The sequence below is a fragment of the Sipha flava genome, unplaced genomic scaffold (assembly GCF_003268045.1).
Source record: "Sipha flava isolate LNK unplaced genomic scaffold, YSA_version1 238_pilon_pilon, whole genome shotgun sequence".
In the NCBI taxonomy this organism is placed as follows: Eukaryota; Metazoa; Arthropoda; class Insecta; order Hemiptera; family Aphididae; genus Sipha; species Sipha flava.
In genome coordinates, this window is record NW_020272880.1 from 290852 (window position 1) to 307905 (window position 17054).

Sequence of the window (17054 nt, forward strand, 5' to 3'; positions counted from 1 at the left end):
CAGGCCCCGTTAGACTTTACGACGGCCAACCATCGCGATCCGGGAGAGGGCACGATAACGGTCGTTGCGTCATCGTCGGAGGCGGTGGGACGTCTTGCACGCGTGGTGTTCACGGCCCGACCGAGAACCATTGCCGACGTGGTCGATCTTCAAACAATGGGGTGCGAGACCGGCGACGGTGTCGGCGAACACGCGTAATCGTCCGGTTTCCGCGTGTTGCTGAGCTGACGCCAATTAATTTCCATCCACACCCCTATGCCCACGACCCGCGTCCCTTTCGCCGCAACAATGCTGTTGCGTGGCCGTACAGATTATGTGCTTACGTCCGCAGAGGTTCGCCCTAACCCCGACCGCTTTGGATGCGCACCGGTTACTGTACGGTACGAATATCGTTAGAACCTTACAGATTCGTAAGAGGCCGCTCTAAGTCTCGAAATATCGGTTCACGTACGCCGACGTGCGGCCCTGCATGGAAAACGTGAGGTCAGCAGTGCGTGAATCTCATTAGTTGCTGGGTCTCGAAGTAACCGTCCTTATCCGTCATAGATGTCCACGGGACCGATCGAACGTTTCCGTACACCGTACAATTACGCGGTAGCGTGGGGGCCAACCGTAGTGTTTCGCGATAACTTAGATCCGTATAGTGCCACCACAACGACGACAAAAATTCGCTGAATCCCAAACGTTGTGACCGTATTGCCGTGGCGGTCGGTCGGCGCGGAGTGGTAAACAAAACGATATAATTATTCGAATACCCTTTCCGAGGACGAGATCTTTGATGACATGTATTCCTGCGGGAATAAAGGGGGGAAGAAACAAAAAAGAAAAACGTAAGGAGCAGGTTTTTTTCGTCCCGCGCCGTGTTTGTCTCGTGTACTACTGTCTATCTTTTTCTTTTGTTCGACGCATTCCGCGCGCGAAATTGCATCTCTCCCGGAGCGTGACTCGAAATCGGATCCGTTTACACGCGACCGAATTCAATAGTACCCACCCCCCGATATGAGTCTGTGGCCACTTGTATCACCCATATCGCAACGGTTTCAGCTGCCCCCCCCCCCCCCCCCCCCCCGCGACCAGGTGTTTCGCTGTCAACAACTAACATATCGGCGGACCGAACGTGCCCATATCGTACACGTCGCGTACGTCCGTATATGCGCTATCTTTGCGAGTTATCATTTCTCACTGCGTTTACACGTATCTGTGCTAGGGTGGGGGTTGCAAAGTGACGAATGTGACGAATCATACACGAGTACATCGTTCTCCCCCGAACGCGCACTAATGGCAAACAAATTTATGTAAACCCAATAATATCGCCCCTCATTGAAGAATGTATGCACGGTTTGTGTTTACGGTTTATTTGATTTTCCAGGTAGCCGAGCTCAAACAAATGTAAATTCCTTCTCCACCGATTCCCTCTCCTCCATCACCTTTACCGCCTGCCATCGAGCCGAACACGCTCCCCTATTGATTTTTTTCTCGTTTTTTTTCTCTATATTTATGTTTGTTTTTTATTTATTTATTTTTATTTTTTATGTTCTCATCACAATCGAACAGCACATGGGTATATCGAGGTCAAGGAGGTAGGAAAATAATATTAACTACTGAATAACTAATTGAAATCCAACCCTTGGTCATCGTACGTTCTATCAATTAATACGACCACTGGCTGTTTTCAAAACAATAATACGACACGGGGTGGTTTGACAAAATGTCGTTTGTTTGACGTCTGCAAGGCAGGCTATCGCCGACCACCAAGCTGTTTTGTTGCTTCGTTCTGTTCGTCAAAACGTGTTTCGTGAAAGTACAAAATACGTTGATGTAATCATTCTGTTCGTCAAATACTTATAGAATCTAAATAAAAAGTATTTTTGAATACGGTTTTAAATCCTAGGTTCATGGTAGAAATTCTGGGAATTTAATTAGAGATAATCAATCAACTTCAAATGCTTTCGATGTGTTTGTGGTGATTATTCCTCAACTGTAAACGTATATCCGAACAAAATGGTATGAACAATGGTATCTAGTCATTAACGCGATATTTATTACATTTAATAAGGTGTCGAGTTTAAAAATTATAAAAGTCCTGCACGTTTAGTTATTCCACGAAATTGTTACTATGAAGCTCATTTACTGAGCGGCCGATTTTCGCTTTTAAAAATATCAAACGATATAATAACATTAACCGTGGTGCTCTATTTAAATTTTTTCACCTATGCTTGTTTATTAGATACACATTTAGTTTTTATTAGATTTAAACAGTTAAGTATAGGTTATACAATCTATATAAAACATATAAAGTTTTGCGTTGCAAGCAAAACGACGGGGACTCGTGGGTCAGGTTTTATATCCGGTCGCCGGAAAAAGGCCACCGTAGAGATAATGGTTTTTCTGTCTTATTATTATTATTATTATTATTATTTTTTTTTTTTTTTTTGAAAACGTTGGAAATAAATATTTATAATGGCGGCTATGATGGTGGACCACAAGCACCTAGGGCTGAGGGTGGTAAAAACAGCGGTTGATTGGATTACGAACGGACAGAAATCGATACGGAATTGTTCTCTCTCTCTCTCTCTCTCTCTCTCTCTTTGTCTTTTTCTTTTTCCTCATTCTATCACTCTCCTATTCTGGTCCTTCTTCGACCGCACGATAATTTCGAAGAGGAATTTTACCCTCCAACGCAATTTTGTCCCTCTTCCTTCCTCACATACGCGCTCATTCACTATCTAGTAGATATAAACTCGCATGTATGGGTGCATGCACGTGTATGCGTGTATATTTCGTGGTTTTCGTTGGGAACTGCTATATAGCGTTCAAGACCTGAATCTCAATTAATGCCTTCTGATGGGATTGTTTAAGTGTTGTAGTCCAGTGTGGAACAACACCGCTATATATCCGAACACAACACCTTGCCTATCGGCGATAGCCCCCTATGCGATTTCCTTGTATTTTTACCCAAGGAAATAACGACTGCCGGGAACATACGTTTTACTTCGACCTCTAATGATTATTAAAAACCGACCCTTTTGCACGCGATTGAAATAAACGCCTCCTTGATACGTTTCTAAGGGGTGAGGACTGGCCAACGCGGTGTGTGTGTGTGTGTGTGTGTGTATGTGTATATATGGAAGAGGCTCGCTATGCAATCAACGAGATTGCATTACAGCTGAGATAAGAGATTGATTAAATTTCTCTCGTGTTCCGAGCTCCGTCATAATCACCGCATCGCTCTTCTCCTTCTGGATAGTTGTCTTTTTGCCTTTTTCCGCCATATTTGCAAGATGTGTATCGACTTGAAAGTAGAAAAAAAAGTGTAATATTACGCATATACTCAGGTACAATTAATACATATATATATTAATTCAGGTTTAAGCGCGTAACATGTACATTTTTCGAAAAATTATTATTTTTTTATTTATTATATCAATAAAAAGTAGGGTACTGTTGTAGATTGTAAAATGAGCTAGCGAATAGTTTGATAAGTTTTTAAAGTTCAGTGCATCTAAACGATTTTTAGGACGAAAAAAAATATTCCCGAGGCACTGAGAGAAATTGAACTATACGTGGTGTTAGTGCATTGTGCGGAGTATAGTCTATCAGTTTAAAAAACGGATACTTTCGGAAAATATTTTCATACGTTATAATTACGTGTTAACCATTTATAGAAAACCTAATTCCCTACTTAATCGTCAACGGCAATATAATAATTAAACATTGCACTCGAATTTAATGAAACTGTAAAATATATAAAATATTTTTATGCTTTAAGACTACCAAAAAAACCATAGATGAGTATCCGTCATTAGCTTTACTGCATTAACCTTGCACACTTTTTCATTCTGTTTCCATGGAAACAACTCTATATAAAGTGGGACATAATAATTATGTTGTATGTGCATTGCAGTTACTACGTATCTTTTAAAATTGTGACATTAATATTTACTTATACCTTATAATTATACAGAATAAATATGTATATGTTGGTCCAATAAACACAACATTATTAAACAACAATAGGTCGATCGTTTTTGTAAACGAACTTAGCACTGTCATATCACTCATAAAAATTGTATTTAAGGTATTAACGTTTAAATTGAGAAGATTACCTTTACATAAATATTTATAATATGATTTCATGATAAATCAATTATAATTCGGTTGATCGGGAGTAGTTAAATTGTATAATGTGAAGATAACGCTGTACTGTTTATTAATAATTGTAAACATGAACATTGGTAGCCTATATATAGCAATTATCGATAACATGTATACGAACAATAATTATTATTTTTCGTATATAAGCACTGTTCATTAATCAAAAACTCATTTCACAACAAACTTTAAGCACGGTGAACGAGTATTATTTTTTTATACGCGATACTCAATAGTATAGTATATATATGTGTGTGTGTGTGTGTGTGTGTGTGTTAAGACGGCAGATTGACTGACAATACGTCGTAATCGCAGTTCTTATAGTGACGTTAATCGTTTCCTGAATTGTGGATGGGAGGCACGTTAAGGCGGAAGGATGGCAAGGGAGGACAAATGTGACAAAAACAAAATAAAAAATTGAAATCAATCGATTTGTAGGGAAAAGAGGTGCAGTTGTGGATTCGTTTCGCAATACATCGTATCCGTTAGCGTGTCGTTTCAACGGCGGAGATTGATATTTCTCGTCACCGTTCACCGGCTCGTCCTGTTGCCATTTCTGCTAGCTGCGCTGTCCGCATTCGGCGGATTGATTGTCGAGTGATTAGACACGCGGGGACGTAATCACGATTAAATGCACACGGAACTGTTGCCCGGACACATTAATCTTCCCATAATTCCCGGGTAAGGCGATTTATCGACGGGTAGTCGGGTGGCGCGGGGTACGCAGACGGCCAACGAGCGGCAATTTGTCGCCGTTTTGAACTTGACAATACGATGTTTTAACTGCCAGACCGTACGCTCTCTCTTACCCCTTCTTTTTGTTTTTTATCGTCCCTTCCAGTGCCGGTGTAACGTTTGTAAGTGCGCTTCACGTGTTGTTCTTCCGCCGACGTCACGCTTCGTTCGCTACCCGAGAAAATCTTCCCCACGTCTCTCGACACGGATTTATCATAATATTAATTCGTTTGGTATTTCTGAATATTTTTTCACGCTTATTATTCATACCGTTCACACCGAAGCGCTTTGTAATGTTTATCTAAATCGGGTTTCAGTTATATGAAGGGACTTGGTCGATTTATGTTTATTTGTAATGCATAATCCTACCCCAGTCGGTCGTTTATCGTATGTTTTTAGAAGATTTTCAGGAAATGTCGTTAATAAATAATTCCATTCAAACCTTTCACAACAACTCCACCTGCAGTCCAACCCCACTCCTCATTGTCCTCTTATACATATATATATATATTTCCATATATACGAGAAGTAACCTAATCTTTTCAACTTGTGTTTACCACAGTTACAAATACGGTTAAAACTCGAATCAAATAAGGTGAACACGGTAAAACGATTGTTGTTATTACCTACATAATATTATTGTTCGTCATAATGAAAATAAATCGTCACTGAAACATTGAGACCAATTAAACTTCGGTTGATTGATAAAATCAAACATAGTTATCGATCTGAACGTCTTCTTTGTCTCCTCACTACTATTACATATATATTTATATAATATTATATGTGGTTCGTGTTATTATCGATTCATCCTTTTTGTGGGGTCTAACCATTAACGGTGGTTTCAAAAGACAGGGGTGGCAATTCAGGTGTAAAGACCTTGAGGGTGTTATGCGCACCAGATATATGCTGTTGACGGTCAAAACGGCAACCGACTATGCCGATGTTTACGTGTGATAAGGGGCGCATGGGTGACGGACACTAACACGCAACAACGGACCGGGGCGAATTCCGGTAGAATGTTATTTTTAAAGGGCAGTGCGGAAGAAATACGTAAAAATATTAAAATAATAATAATAATTTGGCATTAAAAGAAAAAAGATCAATAGATCGGTTAAAGATTAAAAATATATAGATATAACATTACCGCTTTATTAATGTTTGTTCCTTGTTATGCGCCGGCGCTCCAATTATGCAATTTTGCTACACCTAGGACATCGAACGCCGGTGAGTTCACTGTCCTGTCGGTAACACACCTATTAAAAGATTTTTTCTGATCATTATTACGTAGTGTACACCTGAAAAATTATAATAGGTTAATAAAATTGTGGATTATTTTTTAATTATTATTAAGTTGCAATATTCAGTTTGGTTTCGTGAAATAGTTTTGTCTTTATGGTTGATCAAATTAAGCAAAATTATTATAATTATCTATTTCATTTTATCATTAATACACAATAATACTTTTTATCAATACTTCAATAAGGTTTAAGTAAATAAATACGATCATTACAACGTACAATGTTTGGTTTATTATATAAAAAAAATCATTTAGGCTTTTTCTGCGAAAAAAAAACTTACATTTTTTCATCTTTCAACAATAATTAAAAATTATTTTCATTTCAGTTGTTTGATAAAGATACGTTTTTCACCAGCCATTCTTCTACCGATAAGAAAAGATAACAATTATTAGCAGTTAATATTACCGAAAAAAAAAGAGTTTTATATACTCTCGTAATTAAATTATATTAATTTTATCTTATCGCAAAGTAAAGTAGAATACTCCCAATTTTTTTTTTTTTTTTAAAGATTTACAGGCTTAGCTAAGGTTATTCGCCATTATTTTTTTTATTTTTTTTTTTTGTACAGTTTTAATATTTACAATTTCTTGAAAGTGATTGCAATAAATTATTTAATTTATATACATTGTACCTATGTGGACTAAGAAAAAATTGTATTAATAAAATTGATTTTTGTGGTGAATTTGATGATTTTTAAAAATTATTCTGCATTGAGAGCTTCTTTGATATTGTGCGGAAGGTTGAGAAGTGTGCGGAATATATATAGGACATTCTTCAATAATATATTTTATAGTGACGCGAATGTGGCATATATTGTATATAGGTAAATGATCTTGGCTGATGAAAAAGAAGTGTATAAGAAAAGTGTGGCCGATTCTTATACGGCTGATGGCAGTATCCTAACTTCGGCTGAGGTCCAGAGTGTTCCTCCGTTTCACTGCTCATTTAATAGACTTAAGTTTATTTGGTAAGAGAGACAGAATCCCATTGGTGTTGCCATGCCAAAAGAGTTTTATATCTAATTAATGTGAAAATGTCATTGGAAGATATATAGTCAATGATGTTATTCAAAAAATGTTTACTAGCAAAGGTAGCTATTTCGTCGGCCATTTTGCTATCTTTTATTTTTACATGAAAAGGTATTCACATGAAGACGATATTTTTCTGAGTGTTGATTAGTTCCGATTGGGTTTTTTGAGTGATTTTGTTTTTGGTCAATGGGTTTTTGAGTGTTGTTAGAACACTAAAGAAGTCACTGATGAGTAAGAAGTTATTTTTTTGGAGTGCATTTGCTAATTTAATTGCTTTGAGTATTGCATAGTGGTTAGTTTGTACTTTATTGTTCAATTTATGATTGATGGGCGTATTTTTTCTATTAAGTCAAACATGTGTTTTGGTGTGTTTGTATACGATAGAGGTCTTTTGAATTGTATGTTGGTTGGTTGGTATTTCTAATATTTTTTGGGTTGTTTTATTGTTTGCTGTGGGATTAGATAGAATTGATTTTCCATGTTCCAATCTGTGATTTTTTGAGGTGGAGTTGGGTTTATTAGGGAAAGTTTGGGAAGTAGGATATCATCTAGAAGTTCTGTGGTAGGATCTTCATTAGATTTTGTTGGATTGTGTGTAGTTAGAATATTGTTCAGGATCTAAGTATTTGACATGCTGTTTAATAGAGTTTTTTTTTTACATGACGCAGATATGTGTCCTACAGCTTTGCATAAAAAAACATGTAATTCAGTTATCGGTAAAAAAAATTATAAACGAGGTTTGATTAAAGTTGATAACTAACCAGCCGGGTAATTTAATGAAGTCTTCTTGATTTATAAACATTTGACGGCGGACGTTCAAAATGTGTTCATATCCCTCGATGTTAATTCCGGCTTTTATGTGGTTTAATTATAATACAGGGATTAATGTCAATGTTTTTTAATGCATTAAAAATTACTTGATTAGATATGGATGGACACACGTTTGATATAAGTAGCTGATGTGAGTAGTTTTGGATGTCTTTTTAGCAGGAAGTATTATTGAATAGATAAATAACAATAATAAAGATAATAATAATAACAATAAAAGGTAAATAAATAGGTGAATAGTAATAACTGTTTTATCTTTGTCGCCCATTACGTCGTATGTTTCACGTTAGATAATAATAATAATACTATCATATAACCTGCACGCTGGCCACCAGCGAAATTAACAGAGAGCTATAGAGGCGCACGGTCGCGAGAGATATACACTTCACATGTTGTTCAGTCGGAGGTTGAACACGTACTGTTCATGATAAATAAAATGCTTTATTTTGATCGAAACGCATTACATCATAAAATAAAATTTTCTCCGATTTAAAACCGCAACTGTTGCTTATATCTAATTACAAATTTAATTAAACATTGCGTTACCTCAAACTATAAACAAGTGCGTGGATAGAAACTGATTCAAAATAAAATTTAGAATAGTTAATATATAAAAAAAAAAAAAAATACATTCTTGTTGAATATTATATGTAAAATGTCCAAATTTATATAGAAATATTAAATTTTAATAAGTGCCCATACACGAGCGGATTTTATAACGGATTTGGTCTCTGACGGATTAAATCCTCTAAAAAGTCCTATCGTGTGTGGTGTTCTAAGGATTCAATCCGGCAGATTTAAAATCCAACGGATTTAGTCCAACGGTTCAAGTCTCTCGCTTTGCCACAGACTAAAAGACCCGGTCCGGTGGACCACGGACTTTGATAAGAAATTTTTGTTTTATTGATAACTGTTGTAGTCCGTCGCATACATCCGCAGATCTTTCAGAACGTCTTGAAAGACCAAAGGACTAGGTCCTCAGCATAAAAATCAACGGATTTCCTCCACTAACCAGCGGATATGGTCCGCTGGTGGATTCGCTCCGCGAAAAATAGCGGACTTTTATTTTCACGTTAGTGGACACGTTAAAGGACCTAGTCCAACGAACCAAATCTTTCAAGGACCTAAGGATTTAGTCCGTCAGACCAAATCCGTTATAAAATCCGCTCGTGTATGGGCATCTATTAATATAAAATATCAGAATAACAACAATGTAAATAATTTACGGTTATTAATTCCAAAAGTATTATTTGTTGACTGAGTATTCTTATAAAATTTCAAATACTACGCTTTGATAAAAATCAATTTCGATAAAAACCAACTGTATTATACGGCTGGCTGAATTAAAATAATTACGCATATACCATACGATTTCTTGGGATTATTTCCATAAGAAATATTTTACTTGTAAGCATGCATATTATTTAATATAATATAATAATATGGTTTGTATTAAATCAAAAGTGTTCCGTTTGGTTTTTCATAGCAAATACACTCGTGCGTATTATACTTATAGAATTATTATTATTACGTCTACCCTCAAAGCAATAAAATAAATCAACGAATCCAATTCATGAGTTGCCTGGTCATAATATCATTTGTGCGAAAGAAAAAATGGGTCTAACTATTGAAAAATTCGATAAAATTTTACTTGACCTGAAACAATGTAATACGTGACGATGCATCTCGTTGGGGTTGCACGATAAAAATGAATAAAAATGCTTACACCATTGTGTCTAGTGTTTTCATGATCCTGAAAACATTGCGAACGATAACGAATTACAATTTTAAAACACAAACACGCGCACAAGCGCCATAAACCGCTATACTCGTAATCTGTTTTAATCGACAACAACAGTGTGTGCGCTTCCGACGTTAGGACGTGTTTTATACGTCAGTCCGGATGACATTCAATCGATTTCAACGTGTCGAGCGAAGACTAGCAGTTAGCTGAACAGTGTTGGACGTGACCGAATTCGTCAGTTTCGAATATTGTTTCGGATACCTTGTAGGCATCGATCGAATAGTACAGGCTTACGTGTACTACCGGTTAGAGACTAAAATTGTGTACAGTACGACACATTTTGTATAATACGAAATGTTAAGTATGTTGTATTTATATTCTCTATATTATGGTATTTCTTTTTAATTCTACATTTCTTTTATCAAATTATCTTACAAATTTTTAAAATTCCAAGATGTATCGTCAGTGAAATCTAAATAAAATACCAACTATTTTAACCGCGTTACTCATTACTGTTAACGTTCGAAAAAAGAGTATGACAAAATCCTTTAATGTGTGGTACGAAAAATTATATAAGCGCGCGTGTGCATATGGATGGCCAAAAGCTCGTAAAACGCGAAAACATGGCGGTTCAACGAAGATGTTCTGTCGACGACCCGTTGATCGTACACGTGTGCAGGCCTTTTGTTCCGGTGCATAGCAGGTCGACGGTGAAAGAGAACGACGTCGTTTGGAGGAATGGTCCGTGACTGTGCGCGGACGACGTTGATATAACGTAGAAACGGAACGTTCGCCGTCGACGAACGTGTGTTGAATGGTCGGATTTGCATAAAAACGGTATCAAAAAAAAATAATATGGTCGCCCGAGAGTGCGACGAAAAGAGTCCACGATGGTTTCGAGTGCGTACGCATGTCATACTCGCGGATAACGCGGATAATTTAATGAGCTCGTGAATGGTAAATCGGAAAAGTGGGCTCGTGCGATCCCAGAGCCGTTACCCAATGGCGTTTTTGTCGTAGATCATGCGAGCCAATGTGTTTTCAACAATCGGTTTCTGTTGAACTATTACCGCGTCGACTTAACCGTCTATAATGGGTTCCGGTTCGGCGAATTTTCTCCCTCTCTCTTTAATTCACCCCCGTCTGACACGTGTGCAATATTGTGTACTATAATTTGCACGGCATTTTATCAATTTTTGTTTTTTTTTTTTCATTTTTTCGCATAACACTGACCTCGTGCGAACCACGATCGGAATTCGTTATTACGGTTCAGCGGTTCCCCTTGCCCCGATCACGTCACGATCCCTGCAGTAACCGTTCGCGTCCACGGATGAACGAAGACGCGCTTATATTGCCGTCGACAAGAATAACCACAATCAAAATTTCCTACAGTTTAATTGCTGCGGTTTTCGACTCGAGTGGCAGAGGGTGAAACGCGTATATACGAAAAACGAATTATATCGTTCAAGTCCATTTCGACACGCTCCTCGTCCCCTGTGTGCCGTACTGCGCTATGCCGTATGAAATGGGGCGAAAATGAAAGAAGGAAAAGGAAAAAAAGAGAAAAAAAAACAATTCCTACACTATTTTGCTCGAGTCAATTATAAAGATAATACAATAGTTCATTTTCTTCGGAATTTGTTACGGGGTTGCTGCACGACGGCTTTTTTTTTTCAAGTCTAACTCTAATCGGATTCAATCTAATTTAATATTTCTATTGATGTGTTGCAATCAATACGTCCGCACGCATTGTTCGTTTCGAATTTTGAAATGTTATGTATTTACAATACGTTTAATAGCCGAATGAAAATATACAAAAAAAATTATTATATACCTATAGTTACGTATTACATAATCTGTGAGTGCGAAAAAATAATTATTACACCATAAAGCGCTATGAAATTATGAATATTTCTAACGTTCAACAATACCATTTCTCATTATTTGTTGCAGGAATGTTACGAATATTATACTGATGCCCGTGATATATTGACTCTCCGGAATTATTGGCAGCCTCAAAACATACTGAACGTACGTATTATTTTTTATTCAACGTTAAAATGTTGAATCATCTAAGTATGCCTTATGTCTTAACTTTTACAGTAGAATATTTATTTAAGCATTTTTATAAAGTATTTATAAAATCAATTTAAGATTTTTCTTAAGATCGAAGGAATACTGCAATAACGATATTGGAATTAATATTGATATTAGAAATATTGGATTATAAATAATTATTATAAATATTCCAATTGATATTGGAAATATTACAATTAAAAAAAAAACTTAAAAATCTATTTTATCAAAAGAAAAATAATAATTACTTTTAAGTATAAGGTATATACTATAGTCTTTTGAATAAAATACGAAATATGACTGTTATGTTAACATTCGAATTGTACTCAAAGAAATTATTTGAAATCATATTTCAATTCAAGTATGAATTATGTGTGTCAGAATATACTGAATAATAATTGTGACTGTTAAAAAAAAATTCTGATTCATAACGATTACGAAAAGTTAACGTTTTTAAAGAACATTTTAATTGATTACTGGTGTTAAATACAAAGGTATGCGTGATGGTTTTTTTTTTTACAGTATAATAAAAGTATTGAAACCAGATATTTTTTTTTTTTTTTACAATTGTTATTTTATAATAATACAATATACGTTTGTTGTAAAAAAAGATAAATGAGATAGGTAACGTTTCCTTAGCGATTAAATACTAGGTCACTGTGGGTTATATCAAAATTCTTATGAAGAGAGGGGGCGAATTTCAAATCCACTGGTAGTCATAAGGTTCGCGAAACTCGAATTAATGCGAATAGAAAATCATATATAAATAACTAAATATATGGGTTGCGTATAGTTTGAATGTTTTCAAGTCCACCAAACGGTGTGTGGCAATATTAAACGCATCATATAAGTTAAGTCATCGATTTAAAAAAGGTCGTTTCAGGTATTTCCCTTGTTTGTGACATCATTAAATGCGATTTTCGGACGACAGAAGTTTCATTTTTTTTTTAGAACTGAACAATTTACTACCCCTACATTTATGTTGTTAATGGTATGTCGTTACTATTGGACACTTGTTCAAGTCTATAATGATAGTCTATCTATTTTAAATGACATGCGAACACTTTATTATGATAAAACAATTTTTTTATTTCATTTCGTTAAATTTGTCAAACAATTATACAGTAGATAATAGAAACATATAGTATTTGAAAATTCACAAATGTACGGTGCTCTACGATGTACGATCATATTATATTCATCATACGATACGTATTGACATCCATTTCAGTCAATCATCTCAAGTATATATACATAATTAATATTAATAAAACAATCGCATCGTGTTCTCAAAAATAACTTTGAATAATGATAGTAGCTTTATTTGTTGTATTATAATGCAATTAAATAATTTACAATTCAATAATTATTGAACTACTTGATTTAAATTGTACTACGGTGGAGTGAACATATTCTATATTTTTTAATTTTTAACCATTCCTACGTTTTTGACAGTACAGTGAATCAAGGAACATCATATATTGGATTTCAGTGGCAACCGGGAATGAATTTAATAATCCACTGTTCCTAAGTCAAATAAAAATTTGTCACTCTTATCCTAAAAAAAAAAAAAAAAAAATAACTTCTGTATATCAAAAATTCTTTACTAATTAATATTATTTATTAATTTATATAATGTTTTATAAAAACATTTTTATTCAAATGTAACACTTAATCTTTATCATTATAAACTAAAATTAAATACAAGAAAAACGTAATAATATTAATAATTAATGAATCATGTAAGTAATATTAATGCTTACTATTCATAGTTAGAAATACAAGTAGCACCTTGTAATAACTCATTTTCTTCTTTATTACATTTTTTCTATGCATTTACATTTTGTCGTAACTCAAAATGTACTTTCCTATGTGGCCGGAATGCCCGAAGTGCCTTATATACTCCATATACGGTTTTCTGTCGACAGTTCAGTTTGGGTACCGCAACACTTTGATCCAAATGCAATTACTTGTTCTCGTGGAAAATTAAAATAAAACTAAAACATAATAAAATAGTCGTGGTTTTGTTGACTTTGTAGTTATACCTGACGATGAATTTTGAATTCGAAACCGGTCGTACTTTAAAAATATATTAATACTCCAGATTAAGTATTTATTCATTTATTTATTCATTTATTTATATAGTAAAAAATATTATACGGTTAAAATTGGACACCTTTTTGTGTACATCAAACCGAGGGTTGTATTACGATACGCCGATACCGTTACAAACGGTTTCCACATCGTACGTTTACGGGTTCGCTGGCAGACGAGATGTTATTGTTCTTTTTAGTTTTCCGGTCATGTTTTCGGTCAGTTCTTGTTATTATTTCTGTTATAATTTTTTTTTTTTAGCGCGTATTCTATGCGCTCGGTATCGACGTATATTGCCCATCATGTAGCGCCGGCTGAAGGGATGGGCAGAAGAGACAGCTGCCCATAACCTCACGTCTTGCATAGGATTTAATAATTGATAAGCCTATAATTTTATTTTTCAAATTAAATAACAAGTGCCCCCTTTCGTGTTAACATTTTTATGATATTTTTATCTTTATCTTCAATATTATATCTAGTAGGTTAGCTATAACTAATTATAATCGGTTACAACGAATAAAACGCAAATGTTAACTATAAATATAAATTATTACCTAAGTAATGAATATTTATGATCACGTCAAATGGGATATTTATTCAAAATTATAACATAAATAAATAAGTAAGTTTGAATCGCAATATTCCAATATAATATATAACTTGATTTGATTTTATACATTCGAGCTTTAAAACTACAAAACACTATATTAACCACCGATATCATTAAACAGATGAAAATTTTAAATCGCCGTATACAAGTGAATTTCCTATTTATGATTTATTAATAGTTTGAGGTCATATGATTTTCAGTTTAATATGAATTCCGGTTGAGTATCGTAAAAATAAAAATTTTAATGCTGTTGGAAATTTATATTAAAAGGCACATGCTGTTGTACGAGTATATGACGTTATACCTACTGTGCCATTATGTGATCGATGTTTCAATGGTATTAAAGTTCTATAATCGTAACATTATTTCACTTTTTAATACGAATAAGAACTAATAAGATTTTTTGTATGCGCATTTAATAGCTTAATGTGATTTTTAAATTGAAAAAAAAATTTTGAGTTGATTTTATTTTTATTATTTAATATATTTATATATAAATCGGCATGCATATTTTTACAAACATATTTTAAAACAAATCATCAAATTTAATGATTTTTAAATAAAAAAATTTTTCGTCATAGTTTTTGTTTTTTTTTTAACAGCAAAAATAATAATTTAAACATTTTTGTGAACTCGAAATAGGATTACATTTCAAGTACAACCTTTCTAAACGACATATTCCATGCCCAGGCTCTTTTTTTTAATTACAAATTCTATTATTTATACTATGGCAATAAATTTAAGTGGTTTTCATCTTATATTCTACTGTAATAGTGTTTAAGCTCTTTATTATAGCGTAAACAAAATGTACATTTTTTGGTTTGGAATAGAGCAATATTCATACGACACAATAAAAAATATAACTAAAAAAAAAAAAAACACCGGGTGTAAGTAAAATTTTTTTTTCAAGGGATAATGTAAACAAATTATATTGTGCAAGTAAAACGGGCTTACCGCGTATGTTCATCAAAACGAAAATCATTAGATAACAAAGTTAATTGTTAACAGAACACATTTAATTTGTGTAGTGCTTGAAAAAAATAAAGCTCGTATGTGTTGAATATTATATATTTTCTACACTTTGATATATATATTTCAATTTAAGACAGATCTTATAATTTTTAAACCTTAAAAACATGATTTCAAAATTAAAATTTTTTTGAAAATTATAATTAACAAACAATAATTCTACTCACTTCAAAATAGTGCGTTCACTTTTTAGAATATGTGTTATAATATAACAGCATTTCACTACGAACACCCTACATAATTTTGATTTACTTTCGCTCTTGACAGATCGGTGTTTTTGTCGTTTAATTACGGTGGATATTACAATTATTAATAAATTACTCATTTCCAGTTTATTGTAGTGACAGCAATATATTTAAGGGGCATCCCGATAAAATATGTTTTGTTACGGTTTCGGTGAGCCCGTGTATTTTTAAACCATAAAATGAACAACTTGTTTTTAAAGTCACGCTGAGGTTTTTATTTATCGAGGAACGTTATACAGTTATATACATATACAACTTTTTTTTGTTAGATCTCGTTGAAAACACTAGTGGAAAGAAGATGTCTGCTTTGTAGGAATGCATTTGATAGATGACTTTCAGGGTACCTGCACAATGTGTATGTGTGTGTTTGTACATCAACAGAGCTAGAAACAAGAAGGGTATGGAAAACGTTGGATATCCCAAAAAGGTCCTTATAGAAATAAATATTTCCTTTTCTCTTGTACATATATTTATATTGTTTTTTTTTTTTTTTTTGAATCGTACGCTGTAAAAGTATGATTGCATCATTTCAATACTGCGTGCACGTTTGTGTGTGTGTGTGTGTGTGTGTTTTATATTTGATCAAGTTTATAAAATATTTCCGTATAAGATAAAGCAAAACTTTTAAATATAATACTATTCTGTATCCCACTTAAGACTCATCGATTTTTAATACGAAACAAGGTCGAGTTTTATGACGTTTGCTTGACTTTAAAGATATTGCAAGTGTACAGCCGCAAAGTTCCTAATCCAAAAAACTGTTAACCATAAATTATTACTAGATGAAGCATAGAGTTCGATGTTGGTATGAATTAACATTTCATAGTTATGATAAATTTTAAACGAGAGCTTTCACATTTAGAGTCATAACCATTGGAGTCACACGAATTCCACTTCAACTTATCATTTATGTATGGACCATCTATCGTTACTTTACATACATATATATTATATACATGCACACTTCCATTTTTTGAAGAAAACTGTACTTGTAAATTTATCCATCCTTTCTATAAATAAAGTTCAACTGTGAAGAAAAAATTTGAATTCTAATTCATAAACGAATTTCGTCTAATGGACGAAAATCTCTTAGAAGTGAAAAATTGTATTATGAAATAAAATTAATGACATCGTGATCGTGTTATATTTTCTCAGTGTTTAGTTATTTCTTTTTTTTTTCTTAAAAGGTTAAAATAGACGAGCATAAAA

At 33.9% G+C, this 17054-nt stretch overlaps 1 protein-coding gene across 3 annotated transcripts in view; it reads left to right on the top strand.

Moving 5' to 3' along the window:
- LOC112683964 (discoidin domain-containing receptor 2-like) overlaps positions 1-17054 on the top strand; it is a 180427-nt gene that overhangs the window by 40167 nt on the left and 123206 nt on the right. For all 3 annotated transcript variants that reach the window (XM_025555241.1, XM_025555240.1, XM_025555239.1), the window contains one exon: positions 11745-11822. The gene's annotated coding sequence lies outside the window, so the exon portion shown is untranslated. The remainder of the gene's footprint in view (positions 1-11744; positions 11823-17054) is intronic.